Here is a 25,999-nt window from a genome sequence, read left to right on the forward strand (position 1 = left end):
GAACTCTATCCCTCGCAAATACAAATGCCAGATACTACTTGCGTGTTTACCAGCCCTTCAACCAAAGGCAGGAACTTTAGCTGCTTAAATCTCAACAGCACAATGCAGCCGATTGCAGAGGTCTGGTCAGAAACCAAGCCCCTTCAGGGACAACCAGGTGACTACCAATCTGAGGGGGCGAATGGTCCTTTTGCCACTTATTATTTTAATTAATTTTTGCTCCAGAGGCTCATTATAACAAGTAATCATGTTTTTATCTTGTTTGAGTCACTGAGGAATTAGGAAATACTTCCACGGTGCTCGTTCTGTAGCAGGCACAGAATGCTTTACAAATATTACCTCGTTTAAATTCTACCCTTTAGAAAAACAAGTATCAAAAAAGTAAACAATTCTAAAAGAACCTTCAGGCAAAAATCTTTATAGACAAAGCAAACCAAAAAATTTCAAAAGACATTCAGACACTGCAAAATCCCCCTCTCCTTTCTACAGTTGGCACACTTTCTTAGAGCAGCCACATGGACTTTGGCAAGCTTTGCTTAAAAAGAACACAATCTGTCCATCCCATCTGCTTCCTGTCAAAAGGTTGAGGTGGTGTCGGATGATTTAGGCCATGGATGAGATTTTTTCCCTAAAGGTTTCTGTTCTTTTGATTAAAAAGTAACATAAATAGCAATAATAATAACACTTAGGTTTTTTTGTGAGCTCTATATGCCAGACTTTATATTAAGAGATTGATGTGTACTATACCACTTCTATCAAATAGCAATTCAGTAAAGTTAGTACTATTAACATTCTGATTTTACAATTGAGAATATTGAAATACCTAGTATACCCAGATAACACAATTTAAGTGGCAAATCAGGATTCAAACCAAAGCAGACTAGCCTAGAACTGAAATTTGCATCTCAAGGCTTACGTGGTTAATGCATTAAAAACTTTTTTTCCTTTAAAATCACAATAATTACATAAACATTTAGAGACTCAAAATGCCAGAGAACTAAATGTAATTTGGTACCCAGATTGGGTCCTGGCACAGGAAAAGAGTTAATAAAAAACTAGTGAAATCCAAATAGAGCCTAGAGTTTAGTCAATAGATTAGTATCAATACTGGTTTCTTAGTTCAGACAAATACCCCATAGTAATGTAAGAAAACCAATTTAGAGGATTATATGGGAACTCTGTCTACTAGCTTGTAACTTTTCTACACATCTTAAATTATTTCAAAATTAAACATTTATTTTTAAAAATTAAAGTAGAAGGCAAGCCTCAGTTAAGTAGAACACTTTATATCAACCTTTGTTTTGGCAAGGATTATAAACTGGTAATGGAAAACCTCTCCACCTGTGATTCTGACAATCATGCTAGGATAGCTTAGAAATGTATCCTAAAAATAACAAGATTATATAATAATTAGAACTCTGACCCAGTACTCCACTTCTGAGAGTTATCTTAATTAACCCAAATTGTGCATTAATATTGTATTATTTTGAAAGATTAAACAAAAAGAGTATCAGCATATTTTTAAACAATCCTCTATAATAGAAAAATGTTTCTATATTTGGAAAATCAGTAATGTAATTCACAATAACAGATCAAAAAAAAAAATCTTTGTGCATAATGATGTTCATTATAGTGCTATTTACACTGGGAAAAAAAACTACCTTTTTTTTAATCCTCAAGCAAGGATATGGATTTTCTTTGTTTTTCATTTTTTAATAGATTTCAGAGAGAGAGGAAGAGAGAGGAAAAAAAAATTGGTGAGAAAAAATGCGTGAGAGGAACATCAATCAGGTGCCACCTCCAGTACACGCCCCAAGCAGAGATTGAACAGCAACCATTTGGTGTGTGGACGACATGCCAACCAACTGAGCCACCCAGCCAAGCCAAAATAACTTACATTTCTAAGAATAGAACGGAATAAATCTACAGCAGTAGTTCTCAACCAGTCTCCAGAGGACATTTGGCAATGTTTAGAGACATTTTTTAATTGTCACAACTGGCATGGGTAGTACTGGAATCTACGAGAGGCCAGGAAAGCCATATAAAACACCCTACAATGCACAGGGCAGCCCTTTGGCAAGTCAGTGCTGAGGCTAATAATAAAACCTCATCTACAGGATGAAATATTATACAACCAAGTCTCCCAAGAATTTGGGGAAAACATATTTACAACTTAGGTTACAGGGAAAATAGTACAATATATTTAAGCTATTGGATATTGTATTTTAAAGGTAAACAAAGAATCCTATGGAAAGTCAGTCCCTCACTCTCCTCCATGCCCTCCTAAATAAAGCCACTTAAAGCAGGAAAAAAATAGATATATCAGGGTAGTTCCAGTCTTCCAATGTGCAATGTAGAGAGAAGTGGAGCAGTGTCAAACACTTCAAGGAAGCAAAGGATGACACAAGTGTTTTAAATCTAACTAAACTGTTGTCCTTTCAAAAATTTAAGAAGATGCAAATTATATCACAGTGACATAAAAATTATTTTCACTTGAAGACATTTGAAAAATCAACAGATGGCCCCGGTCAGGTAGCTACATTGGTTGGAGCGTCATCCCCACACACCGAGGCTGTGGCTTCAATCCCTGGTCAGGGCATAATCAGGAATCAACCAGTGAATGCACAAATGAGTGGAGCAGGATGGGGGGGGTGGGGGTGTGTGTGTGTGTGTGTGTGTGTGTGTGTGTGTGTGTCTCTCCCCCCCTCCCGCCTTCCTCCTTACCTCGCTCTCTAAGAGCAATAAAATCATTTTTTAAAAATATCAACAGACACAGAAAGAGGCTTTTTCTGAACTCTACTCCTCTTACTACCTAAAAAGCAGAGTTTTCCAAAAGAACTGATTAGAACAAAAATCCCCCTTCAAGGAAGTCTTTCATTAACAGAGGAGATTGACTGCTATTACCTGAGATGAGAAGTCAGCACTGCAATAAGAAATCAAACATTGCCAGAAGATTCCTATCAACTCTCCTGAAGACCCATTTATTTGTCTTTTGTTTTTCTACAAGTACCCCTCCCCTCCTTCCCCTTCCTCATTAAAGTGGCATACGAACTCTAAATTCTAATCACATATTTGAGCTCCCATGTACATACACAAATAAACTTCGTCTTTTTTCCTTGCTTCTCCATATTTTTTTCAGTTTAATTCACAAGACCTCTAATCACTGAGCACAAAGGGATAGAGAAAAAGCTTTCCTCCACACATGCAAGAATGCAATCTCATTCTTCTAGGGCCTTTATTTTACACACACACACACACACACACACACACACACACACACACAGAGTCTGTCCAGAAGGTATCAGCCATATAATATGAAAAGAGATATTTATTGAAGAAGATACAAGAAACACTGTACACAGGATAATGATGCCCCAGTCCCCTTCAAAGTAGGCACCTTGGGACCTCACAGTTCTCCCAATTGCCGTCAGCTGCCCTGTCATATATTCCTGAATCTCATCGACAATCTGAAATCTCTTGCCTTTCAAAGCTGATTTTAGTTTTGGGAAAGGCCAGAAGTTGCAGGTGCCAAATCTGGGCTGTAGGGGGGGCTGAGTCACCTGGGTGATGTGATGTCACCAAAAGACTGCACTGAGACCTGATGCACGAGCAGGCATGTTGTTGTGATGAAGCTGCCACACACCAGTAGCCTATAGCTGTGGCCTTCTGAATCATCCAAATAGTTTCCTCGGTGGAATGTTCAAGATTAACGTAAAATCTGATGCAGATTCGTTGCTCTACTTGTTCAGTCATTCTGAATGCAATGGCCACAGTACACATGCTCATTCAAAGACATCCACTGCCCCATTGAGCAGTACAGTGAAGTTGTCATTGCTCACACATGCATGGTCCGGTCTCCTTCCCTTAGCTGCCAAGTTATATCAATGTTGCACAAACTGTTCTCATTATATTAACAATGGCTGGACTTTTTCCAGACACACCTCATCATCATATGTATTTTAAGAGAGCAAATTCAGCTAAACAAGAAGTGACCAACAGTACCCTGGCTGGTATGGCTCAGTGGACTGAGAGCCAGCCTGTGAACCAAAATGTCGCTGGTTTGATTCCCAGTCAGGGTACAAGCCTGGGTTGCACAGGCCAGGTCCCCAGTAGGGGGTGTTCTCTACTCTCCCCCAAAAAGTAAGTCAATAAATACTTTGGGAAAATAAACAATAAAAAAATGACTAAAGAAGTTATGGTAAACATAAATCATAAGTAGAAATAAAATAACTAACACTGCTGGAAGGTACAAGAAAGAGGTGAAGGTAAAGATAGCATATATGTGTGAATTTCCTCTTTCATAGGGAAAGAGGGTCAATTTGTTTTAGCATTAAATAAAGTGGGAGAGATATATTAACTAAAGAGAGGTAATTAAAGAATCAAAAGCAGGTGGTAGAAGACAAAGTAGAAAACATGAGAAGTAAGCTAACTGCCATATCTTTTAGATATCATTAAGATAGAATTTCAATTTATTGCATAATTGTAAAGATAGCCATCGAAGAACTACAGAAATTATAAAATATCTAAGTCATAGAAAGAAAAAGCATGCCCAAAAGACAGTAAAATATTTTAAATTTTTGAACATTAAAAAGAGACAGCAAAGACAATTCAGAAGACACTGTCATATTAATAAATATAAACTCACCTATTAAAAACAAGAATTTCCATAACAGAACCCATCTATCTACATGCTACATTTTATTTGTTTTTAAATTCTCACCCAGTGTGTTTATTAATTTTAGAGAGAGAGAGAAAAACATCAATGAGAGAGAGAAACAGCCATCAGTTACCTCCTGTATGTCCCCCGAAGACTGAACTGAAAAACCTTTGGTGATGACACTCCAACCAACTAAGCCACCCGGCCAGGGCTACATATTATATTTTAAAACTCACCCACAATAAGGAAACCCAGAAAGGTTGAACATGAAAGATAAAAACATAAGGGCAACTAATGTAATAAAAAAGAAATCATGGCCAAGAAATTCATAGCAAATTTAGGTCACATTCAGGGTGCAGGACATACCCAGTTTAAAAGAAATATAATCCACAAAGAAAATTTAAGTGTTGTGATAAACCAAACAACACAATTCCAAAATCCATTAAGTAAAAATTACAGGTAATAACAAGAGGAAAGAACCGAAAACAGAGAAACCTAATTCACCACTCTTAGCCTATGGTAGATCAAAAATAACAACAAAATAAACAATAAAATAAAGTAGTACTGATTTATAACCCAAAGTATAAAATAAATACCCATGAGTTCACCTGGATTAAAATAAATGAATGGGACAGAACAGACACATGTCCATTGCATAAAAATTCCAAATAATTTAGTGATAATAATTTAAATTCCAATTCATTTAGTGATTGGCAGTAGATGGGAACTGTTCCACTAGGAATTCAACAGGGACTTAGCTGAGCTGAGGAGAGCCTGCACATGGTCTCTCCAGTTTGACCACCTCCGGGGAGTCAGACTTCTTATTCAACACAGGGCACCTGGCTTTCCCCAGAGGGAATGGCCCACGGGGACCAGGCAGAAACTACCTGGCCTTTTCTGAGTGTCACCAGTGCTACAGTCAGGTACACACAAGTCACTAGGCCAGTTCACAGTCTAGAGTAGAGGACATAGGCCCAACCTCTCACAGAGGAAAATTAAAAAGAATCTGAGACATGTATTAAAACTACCACACATGGCAAAAGACCAGAAGTTTGCTTTGAAAAAGGAGAACTACAAAAGTTCTGGATTCAGAGACAGCAGATTTAGTTGAGAGTCAGGATAAGAAGCCTTACTGAAAACCAGAGAGTTAAGCTATAAATTTGCCTAATGAATGCTGAAAACCTCCATCCTTCTTTCCCAGCTCAGCTTTCAGAAATTTTGTAAACCTCAGGCAGGCAACAGTTTTACTACTCTCTGAGGAAATCTGGTAGTACTGGAGAAAGTACTTTCAGCTCACACCCAGGAACACTCAACAAAACGGAGTGGTCAGGTCACCCTACACACGGGGAGGCCTACCAAATGCCAGTCCTTGTCCACTCACAAAAGCCTTCCAAACTTCAACAGGAAGAGTCATGCAAAGATCACCAGACATTGAAAGAAAACATCCAACATGAGAAGCACAATGAAACACAAATCAGAAAGAAAAAACAGTGCACAGTAGCGTAAATAAATAAATCCTCAAGAGAAAAAAAGCTTTGTATTTGTGAAACAAGAATGAGATGTTATAAAAATGTTTTTCAGAGTAAAAGAAAGTGTTCTTATGAACTAAAATGAGGACAGACTTTTTAAAATAAAAGGTTACAAAAATCAAATTGGAAAAACAACCTGAACGGTAAGATTCCCGCCCCAAATAAAGAGACTCAAAATGGGAGAGAATACAAGTAAGAAAGTTTTAAGATCAGTTCAAAGTAGAACTAAGATATTTCAGAACAAGAAAAGCAAAAAGAATTTAAGGACATGATTCAGAAAAATTTCCCAGCACTAAAACATAAGTGACTGAAAGTGTCTAACAAAACTAAAAGTAGAACCACAACAATAAAAAGTTAACTGAAATTTCAAAATACTGTTAAGATAAAAACCCTGAAAATTCCCAGAGAGGGAAACAAAACAAAACAAAACAAAACAGGTCATCCTTAGAGAATCAAGGACCAGAACATCAGAAAACTCAAGAGTAACAGCTGGTGAAGATGCATATTAACTTCCTGTGTAATTGTCCATTTATAGAGTACCCACCCTAGAGAAACTTCCACTTATGCACAAGGAAAATCACACAATAATGCTGATGCAACATAACATTCTACACAAGTTAAAAGTATCAGTTACATCTACATTTATCACCATGAATAAATCTCAAACACAAAGCTAGCTGGATAAGGTGTGATGCTACTTATGATATAAAATTACAAAATTTATGAAACAGGTAAGTTTAGATGTGTGAACATAGAGCAAAAGTATTAAAGACATGCTCTAGTATAAAAACTAAAACTACTATAAAGACCAACTTGATCGTAAATTACTTCTGCAGAAAAAGAGATGGAGTGATAATATTTAGATAAAATTGGTAACCTTTTCTCTTTGAGAGAGTCTGAAGCAAACATAGCAAAAGTTAGTGTCTATTAAATCTTGACAATAGGTACATGGATCCTTATGACAAGAATCAACTTAAATTTTCATGCTGCAGAAAAATATTCATTCTATTCAAAAAGTTGCATACACTGATATAAAATTAATGTTTCAGTAAAATTTCATTCCAACACAATATTCCTGCACCAATTCCTATTACTATTTAATGGTCACTAGTTGCCATTTCTTTGACAAATCTTACAGTAAAACTTAGTCAATCCAAAAATATGAGTACTTGTTCTGTTCAATTTATGGAGTGTGAAAAAGCTATGTAAACACATATGCAGAACAGAAACTGTTTAGCCAAAATAAATGTCACTTCTGTTTTAACAGATGCCTGGTCTAACACTTACAAATAAAAGATCAACTCATTTAAATTTATCTGCCTACTAAACTAAGAGTTCTTTAAAATTACTTTCAAAACGAAAGAAAAAAAAAGCCTTTAGGAACCAAGCAAAGGAAAGAAAAGCTTCAAAAGTGCTATAAAACACAAGTCATGAAATTTAAAGATTCAATATTTTCTCAAAATCCAATATATTTAAATGTCTCTATAATATTGCTAAATAATGATCTGCATACCAACAAATATCCTATGGTATCTAATTCTTTACTGAATATTTTTACAGTGAAAATAATCATTCATGTTGATATATTAGCCCATGGGATAAGAAGTTCTAGTTCAAAGCAGATGAAACAGCAATTTATCACCCATCCCTCCTAATACACCATTCAAAATGTTAGTTAAGGGATTATTTTCAACAAACAATGAAAACTTAGGAAAGAGAAGAGGGCACCATCAATGAGCAGACATCAAAAATCTTTGGAAGCTGTAAAACAGATGTACGCATGGTGATTAACCAACAAAACAGAAGGGAAGTATCCCCAGTTTAGATTTTGCAAGTAGCAATTACAAGTAGAGAAAGACTCCTAGGCAAGTTCAGAACTCAGCTTTTGGGGATAATACAGTGATTTCTCAAAAATTAAAAATAGAACTACTATATGGTCCAGCAATCCCACTCCCCAAAGAGCTGAAATGTCTAGAAGAGATATTCACACACCCATGTTCACAGCAGCATTATTTACAGCAGCCAAGACAAGGAAGCAACTCGTGTCCAGTGACAAATGATGAATGAAAATGTAATGAATGAATGATGAAAACAAAGTATAATATATACATACAATGAATTCATCCTTAAAAAAGAAGGAAATTCTGTTGCATGGTACAACATGGATGAACCTTGAGAACGTCATGTTAAATAAGTCAGTCACAAAAAAGACAAATATTGTATGGCTCCATTTCTATGAGGTATCGAAAGTTGTTTAACCCATAAAAACACAGGCACAAAAGGACAAATATTGTATGGCTCCACTTATATGAAGTATCTAAAGTTGTCAAATTCATAAAAACAGAAAGAAGAAAGGTGGCTACCAAGGGCGGAGCGGAGGACACCAAGGCAAGCTGTTGTTTAGCCGGTGCGGTTTCAGTCTGCAGAACGAAAAAGTCCTGGAGACCTGCAGCACAATGTTAATATACATAAGACTACCGTACATTTAAAAGAGGTTATTAAATTCTATGTGTTTCTAACCACAATTAAAAATTGTTCATTTAAAAAGAAAAGCTTTTTGGGCCAAGAATAGGGTGGAAAGTCACTGACACAAAAATAAGAATCAAAATGCCATGGGACTTCCCATCAGCAAAACTAGAAAACAGAAAATTCCTTTGAAGTTCCACAGCAGAAAATTAAATGATAATATCTAAATCAAAAAATAATTAAATAGTTGTATAAACATTTTTGTTAAAGATAACACAATTACCAGAAGAGCGCACAAATATTACCAAACAAATTTTTTTCTGAAGATCGGTATTTATTGTCTTCATTATAAGCCTTTTACACAATTTTTTAAATTTTAAACTGTGCATGTATTAATTTTTTTTTAAATCGTTCAATACAAAAGTATCTTTACTGAGCTATACAGACCACTCAATAGATCACTAAAATCAACTTAACCTTATTTTCTTTTAGTTTTCCATTATAAAACATGAAACATGTTTCTCTAAATTAAAAAAAAGCCAATTATAAAGGTAATAAATGACATTTAGAAATGAAGAAACCTAAGGCAAAACAAATTTAAAGGAAACATACTTGCTCACTAACAAATAGTACTTATTGGTCGAAAATACAGCTCTAGATAGATTATGAAAACAAAGTCACAGATTTTGTGAAATTAATTTATGATAAATAAGCCTCACCAGATATGAGAATAATTTAAATGTTTTTGTTCTAACTCAAAAGTGTAGCTAGAAACTTCAAATCAGGGCAACAGTACCACTCCCCTAGCCCTTCAATAAGGAAGGTCATAAAATGGAAATAGCTGTGTCGTCAGTGTTTTGTTTTAGCTGGAAATTTGATGAGGAAAAAAACCCTATCACTATTTGGCTATATATAGTGTGTTATAAAAATCAGACTACATGCATATCTGAACTGTGACTACTAATATGCATTCAGGCTCTACCAGATTGTTGTCAAATTTTGACGCCAAAGCTTTATGTCAGAAAACAATGATATTTAAGATACGCAAGGAGAGACCTGGCTGAGTGGCTCAGTTAGTTGGAGTGTCGCCTCATATACCATAAGGCTGCAGGTTCGATCTCTGCTTGGGGCACATGCAGAAGGCAACTGATTGACTTTTCTCTCCCTCTCTTTCTCTCTCTCAATAAATATATCCTCAGATGAAGATTGAAAAAAAAAAAAAAGATATGCAAGTAACGAAAATCTTTATCACAAATTTTACATCCAGCAACTAACTTTCAAGTATAAAAAAGTATAAACAAACTCTACGAACACTCAAGAACTTAGGGGGTATTGTTCCCATGAGGCCTCCCAGGGGAACCCAACTTGAGACAATGACTTAAGGATGTCAGGAGTGAGGATGAGGAAGGAAACGAGAAAGGGTCCTCTAAGGACAAAGAGCCAGAATGTTGGAGGAATGTCAGAAACTTCATTCCCAATGGCCACCAGGGCCATTAGCTCAGATCCATCAGGACTATCAAAAAGGTAGGAACACCAGATTCTTGGGTATCAAAAATCCATTTAGCAGGAGTCACAGAATTTACAGAAACCCCAAGTCATGCCCTCTCTTTTAAATCACCACTGTCCCTCTCAAGACTTTACTTTTTTTTTTTTTTTTAAGACACGAGCTTTAGCACAAAATAGACTTGAGTTCAAATGCCAGGTTGACTACTCACTGTGACTATGACCTAATTATTTCTAAGAGAGAAGAGTAATAAAAGCATCCATATCTCAGAGTTGTTGTAGTACATAAATAAGATAATGCAGGTTAACTGTGTAAGGTCAGTGCCTGACAAAAACTGCTTTAGAAGTATCAGCTATCACTACCCTTAGAATCCACAAGGCATACCTTAGTCTACCATAACCAACCTAATACACAAATAAAATCCAATGTATTCAAATGGAAAAGAAGTTACAGTTTATGTGCCAGGATCCATACATAAGTTAACAGACCAAAAAACATCGGTTGTTTAGAGAATGATTATCCTATAGATGACAGTATCTTGAACTCTCAAGTTTTCCCAACTAGGCTCAACTGTATTTAAATATTCTTTATTAGCTTTTTCATATCTGAAATCTTTTCAATGACTTTCCAGACATAAAAAAGAAAAACTCAACTAGATAGAACATTTTGGTTGATTTTGTACATACATACACATATTTGCTTATATTTCAAATGTAATAAAATCACCGCATTTATCAGAATTACCCTCTCTTATGTACAGCTTCCTTTAGTCACATCAGGTGCTATTGATACTAGTGTTAAACAGCTTTACTGTGGGTTGGGGGGGGGGGGCAATTCCCTATGAAATCCTCAGATTAGAGTCCAATCCACAAAGTTCCATTATCCTGTCCAAGTATTGTTGAAGACCCTTAGTTGCTGTTCTTTTACATATAATAATATGCACCCATTTTACGTATATAGCTTGATGAGTTCTGACAATATAGAACCTTGTGTAACCACCACCATGATAAAGATACAGAACAGTATTATCACTGGAAAAAATTCTCTGATGCCCCTCTGAAGTCCATCTTGCCACAACCTCCAGATTTGGGCAACCACTGATGTGCTGCAGGTAGAAGAGTTCTTTCTGCCTTTTCTAGAATTTCATGTAAATAGAATCATACACTATGTACTCCTTCCTTTGTGTCTGGTTTCTTTCACTTAGCATGTTTCTGAGATCTAGCCACGTATGTTTATTGTAAGTTTGTTCCTTACTGCTTCCATGGTTTTTAAAAACTTCAGGTCTTCATAGATTTGGAAGGGTGAGGCAAAACCTAAAAGTACTGTAGGTCTATGTGAAGAACATGTCACCAACTGGTTAATGCTTAATATTCTAAGGTAAAAGAATTTCCCTCTGGACCATAACAATGAATCTTTCAGCTAGTGTTGTTAAAATCACAGGGAGTTCATGTCCTATCTGCACCTGACTACCGACCTCAATGATTAAACATGGGCTAAACATATTTTGGATTTTGTCATGATTTTCTGCTTGATCGTTTTACTACAAGACTGATTTCAAACATAGTGACAGAAATCACTTTTTTAAATTATGCAAAGAAGCCCAGGAATAAAATAGCTGCTGTTCCTAATCCCAGTAGTTTTTCAATCAGCTATGACAGTAAGTTCAGGGCAACATGATTTTACTTCTCGCTGTTCTCTTTCTTCTCCCTTGTAAATTGTTCCAGATTACAGAAAGCAAATTAAGAAAAATATCAGCAACATAGGTTTAATGAGACTTTCAAAAGAAATTTTATTTATAGGTTTAATTGCCTAATCATTTTAGTGCTATATGTATGAGTAGTTAGTGAAGTGGAACAGAACATGACTCTAATGTATAGTTATAGTCCTATGATCCACAGTGAATCTACCATGACCCAGGAAGAGGGCACCAGGTGTTAGACTGGACCTTGGTTCGGCGACCTGGATACTTGAGCTTTCTAGGAAAGAATCCAGAGCCAAGTCTATAACACAAAATTTAGTCAGAAAGTCACAGAAGTAAAAGAAGTGGGCTCAGGAAACAAGTTACAGAGGCAAAAGAAAGCCCTTGTACCTTAGCAGAGAAAAAGAGAAAAGATAACGTGCCTAGGGGGAGGAGAGGAAGGGGAAAGACAACCATGTGCTCCTGGTAGGTGCCCAGCCTGGGAAAAGGACTGGACTGGATAAGGGATACAGAGTCCTGGAAGATGCAGGAGAGAGCCGGGAGCGGAGGAGGACCTAGCATGAGCCCTCCTAGAATTACAAAGAGACTGGGTACTCTGAAAGAAAGCCTCTCTCCAAGACCAAGGTGTTAGGTTAGCCAAAAAGACCATTACATTTTTTTCCATAAAATAAAAGACACATTTTTTTTGCCCTGGCTGGTGTAGCTCAGTGGATTGAGCGTGGGCTGTGAACCAAAAGGATGCTGGTTCAATTCCCAGTCCGGGCACATGCCTAGGTTGCAGGCCAGGTCCCCAGTGGAGGCCATGTGAGAGGCAACCACACACTGATGTTTCTCTCCCTCTCTTTCTCCTTCCCTTCCCCTCTCTCTAAAAATAAATAAATAAAATATTAAAATATAATAAAAGACACATTTTTCATTTTCACTCAGTAAATTTACTGATTGGATGTTCTGAGTATGTCAGCCATCTCCTGCTATTGGCTTCTAGTGGGTTGAGGTCAGGGATGCTGCTAAACATGTTCCACTGCATAAGATAGCCCCACAGCAAAGAATTATTTGGCCAAACTGTCAATAGTGCCAAAAAACTTCACAAACCACTTTTGACACGTTTGATCAGTCACATCACCTTCTCCACACATTGCACAAATCTTTTTTTGCATTTCATTTGCATTTTTACCTTTCTTGAAATAATAAAGCATAATGTGCCAAAAATGTTGCATATTTTCTTCCATCTTCAGTATTAAAATGGCTGCAAACAAATTCACCAATTTTGATGTTTTGGTTTTTTTAATGCATGCTGATATGACAGCTGTCACAATACAATTTAATACAATTGTTTCAAGTAAAGTTAAAGACACCTAAGTGCTACTAGAGCCATTGTATGGAAAATATGTAATGGACTTTTTGGCCAATCCAGTAATATAATCAAAGTTTAACAAAGGTCCGTCTGGGTAGCAACCATTTGCCTGTTGCTTCACATGCTCTCTCTCCACAGCAGCAGAGTATGGCTCTAAGTCGGGCCCCCAAGTGTGGGCCTGGAAGCAGCAGTACAGCTGCAAACAGATAGAGGCTGAACTGAACTACAAAAGCTTTGGCTGTCCTGCCAATACCAAGTCAATGGCACAGAATTTCTGGACCCTGTCCCTTATTTTGGGCTTGGTGAAGACAAGGCATGACTTCTTCCACAGTGGGACAGAGCTGAGCCACCTGGTCATGGATGAGCCACTGGAAACACCTGGGGGGCAGTCCCTCATTTTTACTTCAATAAATCTTACCACTATACTTTCATTCTCCATGCAGGGGCCCCCAAAATGCTTTTCTCGTGACCCCATGGAAGAGCCCTATTTACACTGATAACATCATGACCAACATAACATGGAATGCTTTCTACTGAATCTTTGTCATGATATAACATATAACCATATCAGTATGAAAATCACCAATATTCCTGGTAAAACAACTCACGCACTGATGTCTTGCTTGGTAGAATGAGCTCTTATATCAGCCTGGTCCTAAAAAGTAGCATTCTCAAAATAAGGTACTGTGTGGTACATCACACTGTTGATAACTCCTTCCTTACTGAAACTCAACACTTCTGCTGACTTTCAAAACACTAGCAATTAAAACACTCACACTACCTTCTTTTTCCTTCAGCCTCCTACACTCAAGAGGGAAGTGGGCCTTCCAAAACAGTAATTAGCCTTCAACCAAAAACACAGCCACCTGCCCTCTGATCCAATCTCACTCTTTCAGCAATCACTCTATATACTGAGCACCTTCATATCCCAACCTATTTCCATTAGCTACCTATTAATCTACCTATTCATAATCCCTCTTCTAGTACCAAAGACTAGAAACCATAAATCTTGTATATATAAATCCAACCCCTATACACCATCACTATGTTCCATGAAATCTTTCTTTTAAGTGTCTCTTTTATCCTCCTGCCTAATTTTGAACATCATCTCCTACTGTGTGGATTATCTAATAGTCTCCTATTTGGGCTCAACTGACTTCAACTTCCCTTGCTTCAAACCACCCTGAAGATTACCACCAGCTTGATTTCCCTAGACCATACCTTAACTGTCCCAAAAAGATGTAGTGGTTTCCTAGTCCCCAACTGACATTAAACAGAAAATACCCAGTGCAGAACTTCCCTCTCTAATCTGCCCTGCATAGGCCTTGTGCAAGAGGTCATTTCCCACCTCGTAGTCAATTTTGTCCGACCTTCTTTTGAGCTAACCTACGAAATAACAGCTCCTTCTTAATGCCATCCCCAACCCTTCATCCCACCCTCTCATTAGTCCTACACAATTATCCACATTCCTTTTAACGCCTTGGATTTCCATACCCCTTCCTACCCTAACTTTTAACACTGGCATCCAGCAGATACTGAGTAAAATACATATTATGTTGAAAGATGCTTCTTCAAGAAAGGATATCCTAGCCAGCCATTCCAACATTCACAAAAAAATATTAAATTGGCAGAGAGCTAAAAATCTACTGGAACACTGATTAACCTCCATCATCTACTGTAACATTTAAGTACAAGCAGCTCTGGATTTCCAGCAATTTTACTTTTGGTGCTTCACATTTAAAGCACCCAACCAATTACATCTACTTACTACAGACAGAGAGCACATTCATACATTTATCACCTGGTTTATCCAGATGTTCCACGTAAAGCCCCTGCAGACCTTTTTGAAAGCCTCTTTGGCTCTAGACCATAGTCCATTAGTCTAGCTCTTACAGGGGTCCTTGGGCTTACAGTTAAGGAAAAGAGTAGTATAGAACCCAAAGAAGCCTTCATATTACTAGTTTCACATTTAATATATTTTTAATATTTGTATTTTTGTAAATATTATATACTTATAATAATTGAATCAACTCCATTATTTAGGAGTAGACTAAGCTGAAAAAAGGGAAAAATGTATGGAGAAAAAATATACGTATATGTAAAGATTGTTTACCCTAAGTATAAAGCAAGCACCCTGTCACCCCAACTCCAAATTACTGTTAAAGTACAGTGGAACCTCTGTTCTCTAACTCAATTCATCCCAGAAAACTGTTTAACAAGCGATTTGTTCGAAAACCAAATCTCCTTGGTCATCTGACAGATGCCTGACTAATCATATAGATAGATATCAGTATGAAAGGGTTGTCAGAGAGAGAACTGATACCTGAAGTTTTGTTAGACAACTAAGACATTTTTTCCATGAACAAATGGTTGAGAACCAAATTGTTCAAGAACCAAGATACTCAAGAACCGAGGTTTGACTGTTCTATGCTTCCGAGCATTCACTTCAATCCAAATATCTTTGGAGTTATTTTAAAATTACCTTTAGGTTAAAATGTATAATGTAATTTTACAGATATACCATCTAATTAATCTTTCAAAACTCTTAAAAGCAATTAATGAAAACACTAAACACCAAAATAAATCTATATTTATGCCTGTAAGATTTCATCATTAAGAAAAAAACAGAGGTGGAAACAGGGGAGGGAAGTGGGGAGGGCTAGGGTGATGGGGAGGGGTGGGGGGAAAAGGCAGAAAACTGTACTTGAACAATTTTAAAAATGTTAAAAAAAAACAAGCAGAAAATAGAGAATAGGACAAACAATAATAGCAACTACACAAAAAGAGAAATTCAAATGGCCAAAAAAACATGAGAATGTTCTCCCTCACTAGGAAAAAGCAAATTTCCAAACAGGAAAACTAACATGATACAGAGCGAAAGTCACAATGAAACAGCATTTCTCTCTCATTAGAGTGAAGGGAAAAAAAAGACTCAATACCAAATGTAGACAAGGCACAGACCTGTGCTGGCTCCCACATCAGCTAATGACAAGCCACATGTAGCTGCTCAGAATTTGAAATATGGCTAATCCAAATTGAGATCTACTGTTAACTATAAAGTATATACATTATTTCAAAGGTTTAATAGAAAAACAGTGCAGAAATGTCTCATTATTTCTATTGAGATTGTTTTTGATACACTAGATTCAATAAAATATATTATTACAATTGACTTGTTCCTTTTTTGTTAATGTGGCACTAGAAAAATTTAAGTTACGTGTATGGCCAACATTATATTTATATGGGACAACACTGATAATGAAAATTTTTACATACCACTGGTGGAAGTACAAATTGGTGCTTTGGGGAGAAATTTGGAAATATCTAGGTAAGTTGTAAGGGAGAACACCCTACAAGTCAGCAATTATATTGCTAAGTATGTGCTATGGAGAAACTGTCACATATACATATAAAAATGACATGTAAATTATGTTTAACACTATTGTTTACAATTACAAAAATAACCCAAATGTTCATCCAAAGAGACTAGACAAAATGTGTTATAATCATACAATGAAATACTACGCAATACATATGAACTACTATTTAAAAAGGACCATAGCAGCAAGAACTTCAAAAAATGTTAAATGAAAATGCAAAAAAAAAAAAAAGAGTTCTATATGATTATGTACAAAAACTACAAAATCTCTTAAAACAGCACTATATGCTATTCAGACACAGCTATAACAAACTTACACTGAGATCATATATGTGAAAGCAGACACAAAATTCAGGATACGAGAAAGAATGGAAAAAACAGGAAGGTTAATATACAGAAGGGCTTCAACCACACTGGTAATGTCTTTTTCCTAAACTATGCTGGGTTTGTGGGTACTTTGGTATTCATTATTCCTTATACATTTTTACAACTGCTTTGTTTTTAAAATATGAATTTGTATAACATGTATAACACTAATTGGCTATACTTTATGTTGGCGACATAAGCAAAAGCTTCACAATTTTAACTGTGTTAAAAGCAATTATACCTCAAATAATATTTTAGGGTGTGAGAGAAGCTACATATAAACACCAAATATATAAACACCAATCTTATACCATCACTAACACAATGGGAAAAAAGAAAACAATACATATATCCTAGATCAAGGGTCAGCAATTTTTTTTCCTCAAAGAACCAATTAATATATATATTTATATATATATATATATATATATATATATTTGGGCTTTTACAGAGCCATATGGTTTCTGTCACAATCACTCAATCCTACCATTGTAGTGGAAAAGTTGCCACAGAAAATATGTAAACAAATGAGCATGGCAGTGTTCCAATAAAACTTTATTTACAAAAACAGGCAGTAGGCCAAATTTGGCCAATGAGCCACAGTGTGGTGATTCAGTTGAGATCCTTTCTTTCAAAAAGAAATCAGTAAATCCAAGGGAAAGTCTGAAGGCAAAATGAATTTGCATAGTAGTAAAACATGCCACGAATAACCTGGTAATTACAAAAGAGAAAATGTTTCTTGTCCACTGACACATGTAGCAGTCACCACCTCAACCTGGTGATTAAACTTAGCACCCCATCAACATTTCGATAGTGATAAATAGTTACCAAAAAATATGGTAAATGTGAAACTAGTAATATGAAAGCTTCTTTGGGTGCTATAAATGATCTCTTAAGTCATGAATGGTGCTAGTGTTCATTCTTATTTAGGGCACTGAAATAAACACACAAGTTGACTTGCTTTAAAATAAAATATCAGTTCACTGCAACAAGCAAAATCACATAAGACTAACTAAATGACTCACAAATGAAAACAAAAAAAATAATATACATTAAAATAAAAAACAAAGACCAAAGATCTCTCACACTTATTTTAAGTGCATGTTTGTGTCAACTCAGGAGACATCTTCACCAAACTGAACCATCACTAGGAAAGCTATAGAACACGAAGAAGAAATGAAGCACCTGCTTCATAGCTAGATGCAATAGGATATTCTCATGCAAAAATTTACAATGCAGGAAACAAAAGCATAACTTTGAGTAATATACCACCAACTATGGAATTAAGGGAAACAGTAACAATTATACAGACAAACCAATTTCAACACAATAAACTAAGAGTCAGATTGGCTCCATCAGCTATCTGCAACAGAACTGTCAAATAACCGAAGCACAGAAGTGTCAGTCACAAGTCAGCGACAATGTATTTTAGACACTACTAATCGCTAATCTTTCAGCTATATATATAATACTCACGAAGAACAGAAATAGGGTCTTTCTGAAACACAAATCACAACATATATTTTATAGGTATGTCCCAAATTACTTAACCCAGATTTGCTATAGGTGCTGTTCATCCTGCTCCCATGATCCAAACTTTCCTCCCATTCTCCTGTCCAGGAACTATCTATTTATCTATTCAAGGTTGAACAGTGAATGGAAACACCTGAAGCCCCCAACTGTCCTCATGCATAATATAATATCTTTTCTATTTTTGGCTTATTTTTAATCTTAGGTACAACAGTATTTCCCTCTTCCTACTTCCTCTTTTCATATTCCAGTTTTTGTCCAGTTACAGAAAAACTCTTCTTCCCTCTCTGCTAAAAATAGTGAAGTTCTTTCTAATCACAGCTTTTAAGCAGTGTAGAAAACACCACAGATCCCAGATTTTCTGATCATAATTTATGCCATCCACAAAGGAAACAGTTACAATGTAAATTAAGGAAAGGAGTTTGTTATCAAATGGAAAAGCTATGAGGGCAGAGATTTTATCGGTTTTGTTTAGTCTCCAGCCTCTAATAGTTCCTCGCATGTTAAAAAGCACTCAATAAACATAAAAATAATATTTGGGGGTGCAGGTTACCTCTAGACCAAATACTATTAAACTATACGGAACTCTTTTACTTCCTTGTGGGTTGGTAGCCTAGAGTAAGTAAAAGTAATAGAAAGCCTCTCATATCTAAACTTGATCTCCCCTCCCATATAGGCTATCATCTCGAGTTGCTTTGAGTTAATTATTTCCTCTTTGTAAGGGGCTAAGAAAGGTCACCTGTGTTCAACAGATAAGCCAGTTCCTAATTCAGAGTTGACTGCTTTATCAGAAGAAGGGAAAAGCAAAACTCTTTGCCAAGAAAGGTTAAGCACCCATGAGCAATATGGATACTCCTAGATTCTCCTATTCATAAGAACATCTACTAATTACCATATTTTGCCATGTATAATGCACACTTCTGGCCTAAATTTTTATTTTATTTATTTTTAGAGAGAGGGGAAGGGATGGAGAAAGGGAGAGAAAAATCAATGTGTGTTTGCCTCTTGCACACCCCCTACTGGGGACCATGTACACTGACTGGGAGTTTTACCAACGACCTTTTGGTTCTCAGGCCAGCACTCAATCCCCTGAGCCACACCAACCAGGGTTGGCCCAAATTTTTGAGGGAAAAATAAGGACGCACATTATACATGGGTATGATAATTAAATATCATGGGTATCCCGTATATACAGTGTACAAAACATGCAAGCACATTATACATGGCAAAACACAGTATCCCTTTTCAATGCCAGGAGTACACCTGTACATACCACCTTTTATCAAACCTTCTTCTCAGGTACAGTAGTCTGCCCTGATCCGCGAAGGGTATGTTCCTAGACCCCCAGTGGATGCCTGAAGCCACAGATAGCATTGATTCCTATGTATACTTTTTTTCCTATACACACATACCTGTTATAAAGTTTATAAATTAGACACAGTAAGAGATTAACAACAATATAGAACAATTATAACAGACTGTAACAAAAGTTATGAGTCTCTCAAAATATCTTATTGTACTGTGCTCACCCTTATTGCAATGACGTAAGATGATGATACAATGCCTAGGTGATGAGGTGAAGTGAGGTGGATATATATGCTCAAAAGAAGGATAATTTACATACCAGGAAACAGCTCTAGATTTCATCACACTACTCAGAATGGTACACAATTTAAAACTTATGAATTGTCTATTTCTGGAATTTTCCATTTAATATTTTTGGATATTTTCCAGATAATATGACCATAAGTAGTTCAAACTGCAAAAAGCAGAACTGTGGATTTGGGGGGACTACTGTATGTACTACCTAACAAGGAAAACCTATTCACTTGGGTTTTTTTCTTATATCATAAATGTGATTATACCTGACACCATGACCACATTATAAAAGCTTTCCATGAAGGAAAATGTTTTTTCATATTTCTATCAAATGCACTTTTCATTCACAACCTATTTTGAAGTGGAGGACGTTCTACACAGACAAAACAAAGCAGTACTACCAACAGGCATTATCCTCCCTACATCGCTGCCAATAATTGGCCCCATTTCTAAAATTAGGGTAAGTTCCTTAAACAATATCCATAGAATACTGCCAATGTTTGTCACTCTCTCCTTTAAATATCAGACCATGTTATAGTAGATCTTCTTTTTGATGAAAAACAAGTTTTCCAACTAGTGTTATCTCTAAACTTTAAGATCTTTAATTTTTAAGAAATAAATCAATTTAAAGCCAATAAATATAATCTTGATATTTCAACATTGCTCAAAAGAACACTTAGATTATATTTTCTTATTAGCAAGTGAATATTAAACTATTTAGTAAGTCAAAAAAGCTTTAAATAAACAGTTCTTTAAATATTACAAACCATGTTAAATGCCTAAAAATATAGTTAAAATACTACAATTGTTAAGACAACTTTGTAAGTTAAGTAAGGTGGATGTTGTACCGAGAAGTAAGACACTGTAGATATGGTCACAAGTTAGCTACAAAGAATAAAAAGTTACTGGAGAACTCCTATATTACAACTTACCATAATTCAGAGCAAAATATTTGTCTGTTATTAAGTTGAAGGGGAGAAATAAAACACCCTGAAATTTAAATGAAAACTTAAAAAAAAAAAAAAGTGAGTTACCCCCTGGTATTTGAATCCTAGGTTGCTAGATGATAATAAAAACTAAATCTTAAAATCTGGTCTGAGAAATGAAACTCCAGTATATAGGCTACACCTTGGAAAACTTCAAAACATTATCCGGAATTTAGTAAAGTCTTCTTTTAATCATAAAAATGATTCAACTACCTGATGAAATCACTCAAGTTAGTCTAAATCGTGGTTTTCTTTGGTGGGGGGTGGGAGAATACAGATGGCATTTTGAAAAATGTAACCCAAGTCAAATCTATACAAAGTAAAATCACATCAGAAATGTTTCATTTGAAAAAAAAAGATTCCAAAATGGCCAACCAGAGATACTAGCATACATAACTTAATCTAAAAGATCAAAAGTTACTTTAAATCAATATTTGGATGTAAACATGTAACCAACAAAACAAAGCCAGAATGTGAAGCCCATGTACCCTTTTCTTTACCTTCACTTAATAGATCTGCTAGTAGAAGCTGATAACAAACTGTCATTTTATAAATTTATGACACACAAGCAAAATTTATAAAACCAATTGTTTTCAAATTCTACTCTATTTTACTTTCACTCTTTAGTTTGAGTACAGGATATTGAAATGGGAAGTAGTCTCGGTTGTAATTCCTGAGTTTACAGTTTGTAATAATCTTATCTAATTTTGCCTAATTAATCATTAGGTCTCTTAATCCTCAATTCTGCTGATACTATATATACACAATCTGTCCAGAAAAAGTCCAGCCATTGTTAATATGAGACTGGTTTGCACAATATTGATGTAACCTGTCAGCCAAGAAGAGTGGACTGGAATGCACATGTGTGAACCAGGATGACTGCACTGTACTAGTCAGTGAGGTCAGTAGACACCACTGAGTGAGCATGTGTACTGTGTGGCTGTTACACCAAAATGACTGAGCAAGTAGAACAACAAATCTGCACCAAATTTTGCATTAAGCTTGAACATTCCTCTGTGGAAACTAAACTATTCAGATGATTCAGAAGTCCACAGCTATGGGCAACTGGTGATTGGCAGCTTCATCACAACATGGACCCAGTCACACATCACATCTTGTGCAGAGTTTTTTTTGTGACACATCAAATCACCCAGGTGACTCAGCCCCCCTACAGCCCAGATTTGGTGCCCTGTGACTTCTGGCTTTTCTCAAAACTAAAATCGCCTTTGAAAGGGAAGAAATTTCAGACCGTCGACGAAATTCAGGAAAATATGACAGGGCAGCTGATGGCAATGGGGAGAATTATGTGAGGTCCCAAGGTGCCCACTTTAAAGGGGACTGAGGCATCATTGTCCTGTGCACAATAACTCTTGTATCTTCTTCGATAAATGTCTCTATTTTTCATTTTATATGCTGGATACCTTCTGGACAGACTACATATACACACATATACTTTCTACAATATAACTGTAAAGCTAACTGTAAATACCAGTATTGTTTCATTCCAAATTCTAAAATTAGTTCACCTAAGGAAAAATAAAAAGAATCAAGTACAATGCAGAATATTACTGAAAATCCAGAAATAACCATATTCTTCCAAAGTCTCTTATCCCTAATTATAATTTTACGTTTTAAGCTAAGTATATTATTATTTTAGTAAAATTTCCTTTTGAAAATAAAAAAAATGACAATCATAAGTCTGATGATACCAGCTGTTTCCCAACTAATTCTTGCTTAAATCCATGAACTTGTGAAAGGCATATTTCACAGGAAAAGTAAAATACCACATGTCACATTTTAATAAGTTAAACTGTAGAATTAGAATTATACTATTTTACTTTCTAAGCCAGGTCATGTCACAAATATTCAGTAATATGTAACATACAAATATTCATATAATATAAATAACATGTGTAACTAAAACCAATGAATGTGAGGGGAAAAATTCACTCTCAATATCATGTAATATAAAAGAAATGTTTACCAACCCATGTATAATGGTATGACTGCAATCCTTCCACTATTGGCTCAGCCAGTTTTAAATGAATTTCCACAATCACTAACTATCCCATGGCAAATTCTACTCTCCCAAGAGTGCCAAAAGATAATCTATCAGTATCGCATTTTAATTCAACAGTCCTTTAAAAATGGACATAATAGGAAAATAAACTTCCAGAAAGTACCACTCTTCCTGACCACATCAACTTGTGACTCAGGTGTTCTTAGAAGCACAGCTATTTAGACACCACACCATTCCCTCAGATGATGTAATCTTAAGGAATTTGGTGGTTATAATATGTGAAACACTAACATAAAATTTTATTTACTGACATGACTGACTATCAGGTAAACTAAAAAGGTGGAATCTTCATAGAAATCAAGACACCCAGTAAGAAAACAGGTGTTGTAAGCTCTGTTATTCACCTCTAAGGGAATAATCATAACATGAACAAATCCAAAGGTTAATGTATACGAATCTGGGAAGATCTTAACTAATGGGTATGAGATCAAATAAAAATACTATTTCATGTTGATAATGCAACAACATAAAGAACCACTGCAGAAACTGTGATAAGACTTTCTGAGAGCAAAAATAAATGAAGAGGAGAAAACATAAACAAGCATTTAAAAAAAAGAAAAAAATTTGAAAGTATAAAGCTCAGTAAAACTCAGGATTAACCCCAGAACAAAATCTGTAAACTTAAAAATAAAATTTCTGAATACTTTTAAAAGTTCTACTGAAACATGTGCCTACAGGGGGCCTAAAAAAGTTCCTTTTAAAAATCACCATTTTAATACTATAACTTCAACTATATTTAAAAAAAGAAAAGCTCGTTCACTTGGAAAGGACTACTATAATTAGAGTAACTTGCCTCACTATTTACTCAGAAATGCTCTATTTAAAAGTAGGCCAACAATAGGAACTTCACTATTGCACAACAGAGAAGTAAATTAAATAATGTCTATTAACATTCAGTGTCGATGGCATGTCTCTCCATCTCCTACAATATACTGGCTTACACTGTCTTCCTGAACAATTTACCACTTCTACATTCATGCAGTAGCTCAATAAAATGAGTTCCTGTGTTAATCCCACAATAAACCTCAGTAATTCTACATCACAGGAGCTGTAAACGTTTGTTAACAGAAAAAGAATGTTTTTCCCAAAATAGCTACATAACACTAAGACTACTCAAATTCCTAAATAATCCTTTTACAAGACTCCTGCCAACTTTATTTTGATACATTAAACATGCGGACCCTATTTTAAACGGTCTTTAACTGTGACTTCATCAAAACAGCTTCCTTGCTGTTCCTATATCTTGTTTTTAAAGTTTTCAAGTCGTTTTTAAGCTAATTTGAATACTGGTGAGTCTGGACTACTATCGAACGCTTAAGAAGCATTTTTGCCAAATAAGATGAGCAAATCTTCTAGTTCTGCTAAATCTGACATTTGAGATCATAAGCTCGAAAAATATAATAACTACTTTCAACACTCATTGAGCTCTTCATTTTAATATTCCTTCAGTGTTATTTTCACATTCTACGTTTGATAATTTATTTTTTAAAGGTGGTAGCCTCAGTTAAATTGTTGTTTTTTTTAAACTGGTCTGCCACATAAAGCTGGAGAGTCTACTCTTAATGGTCCTCGGGTAGATTTGGGGTAGGAATTTCATTTAAGAACTTCGATGGTTAAAAATAATAACATCCGAAAAGGATTGCTGGGGAAGGCAGGGAAGAGAAGCCCGGAGGGAGTCCGCGGAGAAGAGAAAGAGAAACGATTTAAAGCCACTAAGGGGAAGGAGGTGGCGAGACGCAGACACAGAAGAACGAGAGATTTAACAAGGAAGTGAAGTGGAGCGCAAAGTAGGGCAGAAGCTGATGAGGAAACAAATGGGAAAAGGCAGTGTTTTCAAACAGGCATGCACCAGGAAGGGATGAGTTAAGGCCTGGGGTGGCCCCGGCGCTTTCGTGAGATGCTCGCAGACTGAAGCAGAAAACAGGAGCAAGCAGTTGACTTCCAGGCGTTGGAGTAAACTAAAATTCCCTACCACCAGTCTCTCCCAGCCTCGGCAGAGCGCGGAGGCGGCGGCTGGGGAAGGGGCCTACCCAGGAGCCAGGCCCGGCGCTGCGCTCCGCTCCCCCTACCCTGCGGCACAAGAAAAGAAGCAAGAATTAGGTGAGCAGAGGCCGCTGCTCCGCGACACCCCGAAAACCGTCTACAGCCTCGGCGGTGCCCGCGAGCGGTTTTCCTTGCGGCAGGGCGCCGAGCGGCCTTACCTGGAGCGAGAGAGAGGCGAGGTCTAGGGCGTCCGCTCACGCCGCCGCAGAGCCCTCCTGCTGCACTCAGCCTAGGCTTCCAACGGAGGCGAGACCTTGCCTCAGTCGCCGCTTCCCCCTGGGGGTCTCGGCCACCGCCTCCGCCACCTCCGGGGCTGTTTACACCGTCGGGCCCCGCACGCCGCCGCCGCCGCCGCCGCTGCCGCCTTCTCTCCACCCTAGCGCCGTTGCCGATTCGGCCGCCGCCACCTCCTCCGCCGCAGCCTCGTCTCTCTGGAGCATCTTCCGGCCACCAAACCCTGAGAAACAGAGACTCCAACCGCGCCGGCAAGAAACTCCCCCGCAAGTGCTAGGGGGACGAGGCGGTCAGAGCACCGGCGGCTTTTCCGCCATTGAGCAGCAGCCGCTCCGCTCCTTCTGCAACCCCCACCCCGCACCCCGGTCTTCCCCGCCCCTCGGCAGGCCCCGCCCCCAGCCTCGTCCTATTAGGACGCCGCTTGGCCTCTTGCTGTCCTCGGTTTGCTGAGCAGGCCGTCAATCACCGCTTTACCGCCCACTCCGGCTGCCCTTGTAATCGGTACTGTGTTTTCCCCGCCCACAACCGTTCCATTGGGTATCTGTAACCCCCTTCAATTGGCAAGGTCAACTA

General features: G+C 37.0%; 1 protein-coding gene across 2 annotated transcripts in view; it reads right to left on the bottom strand.

Moving 5' to 3' along the window:
• The window catches only part of PPM1B (protein phosphatase, Mg2+/Mn2+ dependent 1B), a 60,673-nt gene extending 34,898 nt beyond the window's left edge, over nt 1-25,775 (bottom strand). For both annotated transcript variants that reach the window (XM_045827198.1, XM_045827197.1), the window contains exon 1: nt 25,351-25,775. The gene's annotated coding sequence lies outside the window, so the exon portion shown is untranslated. The remainder of the gene's footprint in view (nt 1-25,350) is intronic.
• Nucleotides 25,776-25,999: the final 224 nt, after the last annotated feature.

The sequence above is a fragment of the Phyllostomus hastatus genome, unplaced genomic scaffold, assembly GCF_019186645.2.
Source record: "Phyllostomus hastatus isolate PE091 unplaced genomic scaffold, TTU_PhHast_1.1 phas_scaffold_78, whole genome shotgun sequence".
Classification (NCBI taxonomy): domain Eukaryota; kingdom Metazoa; phylum Chordata; class Mammalia; order Chiroptera; family Phyllostomidae; genus Phyllostomus; species Phyllostomus hastatus.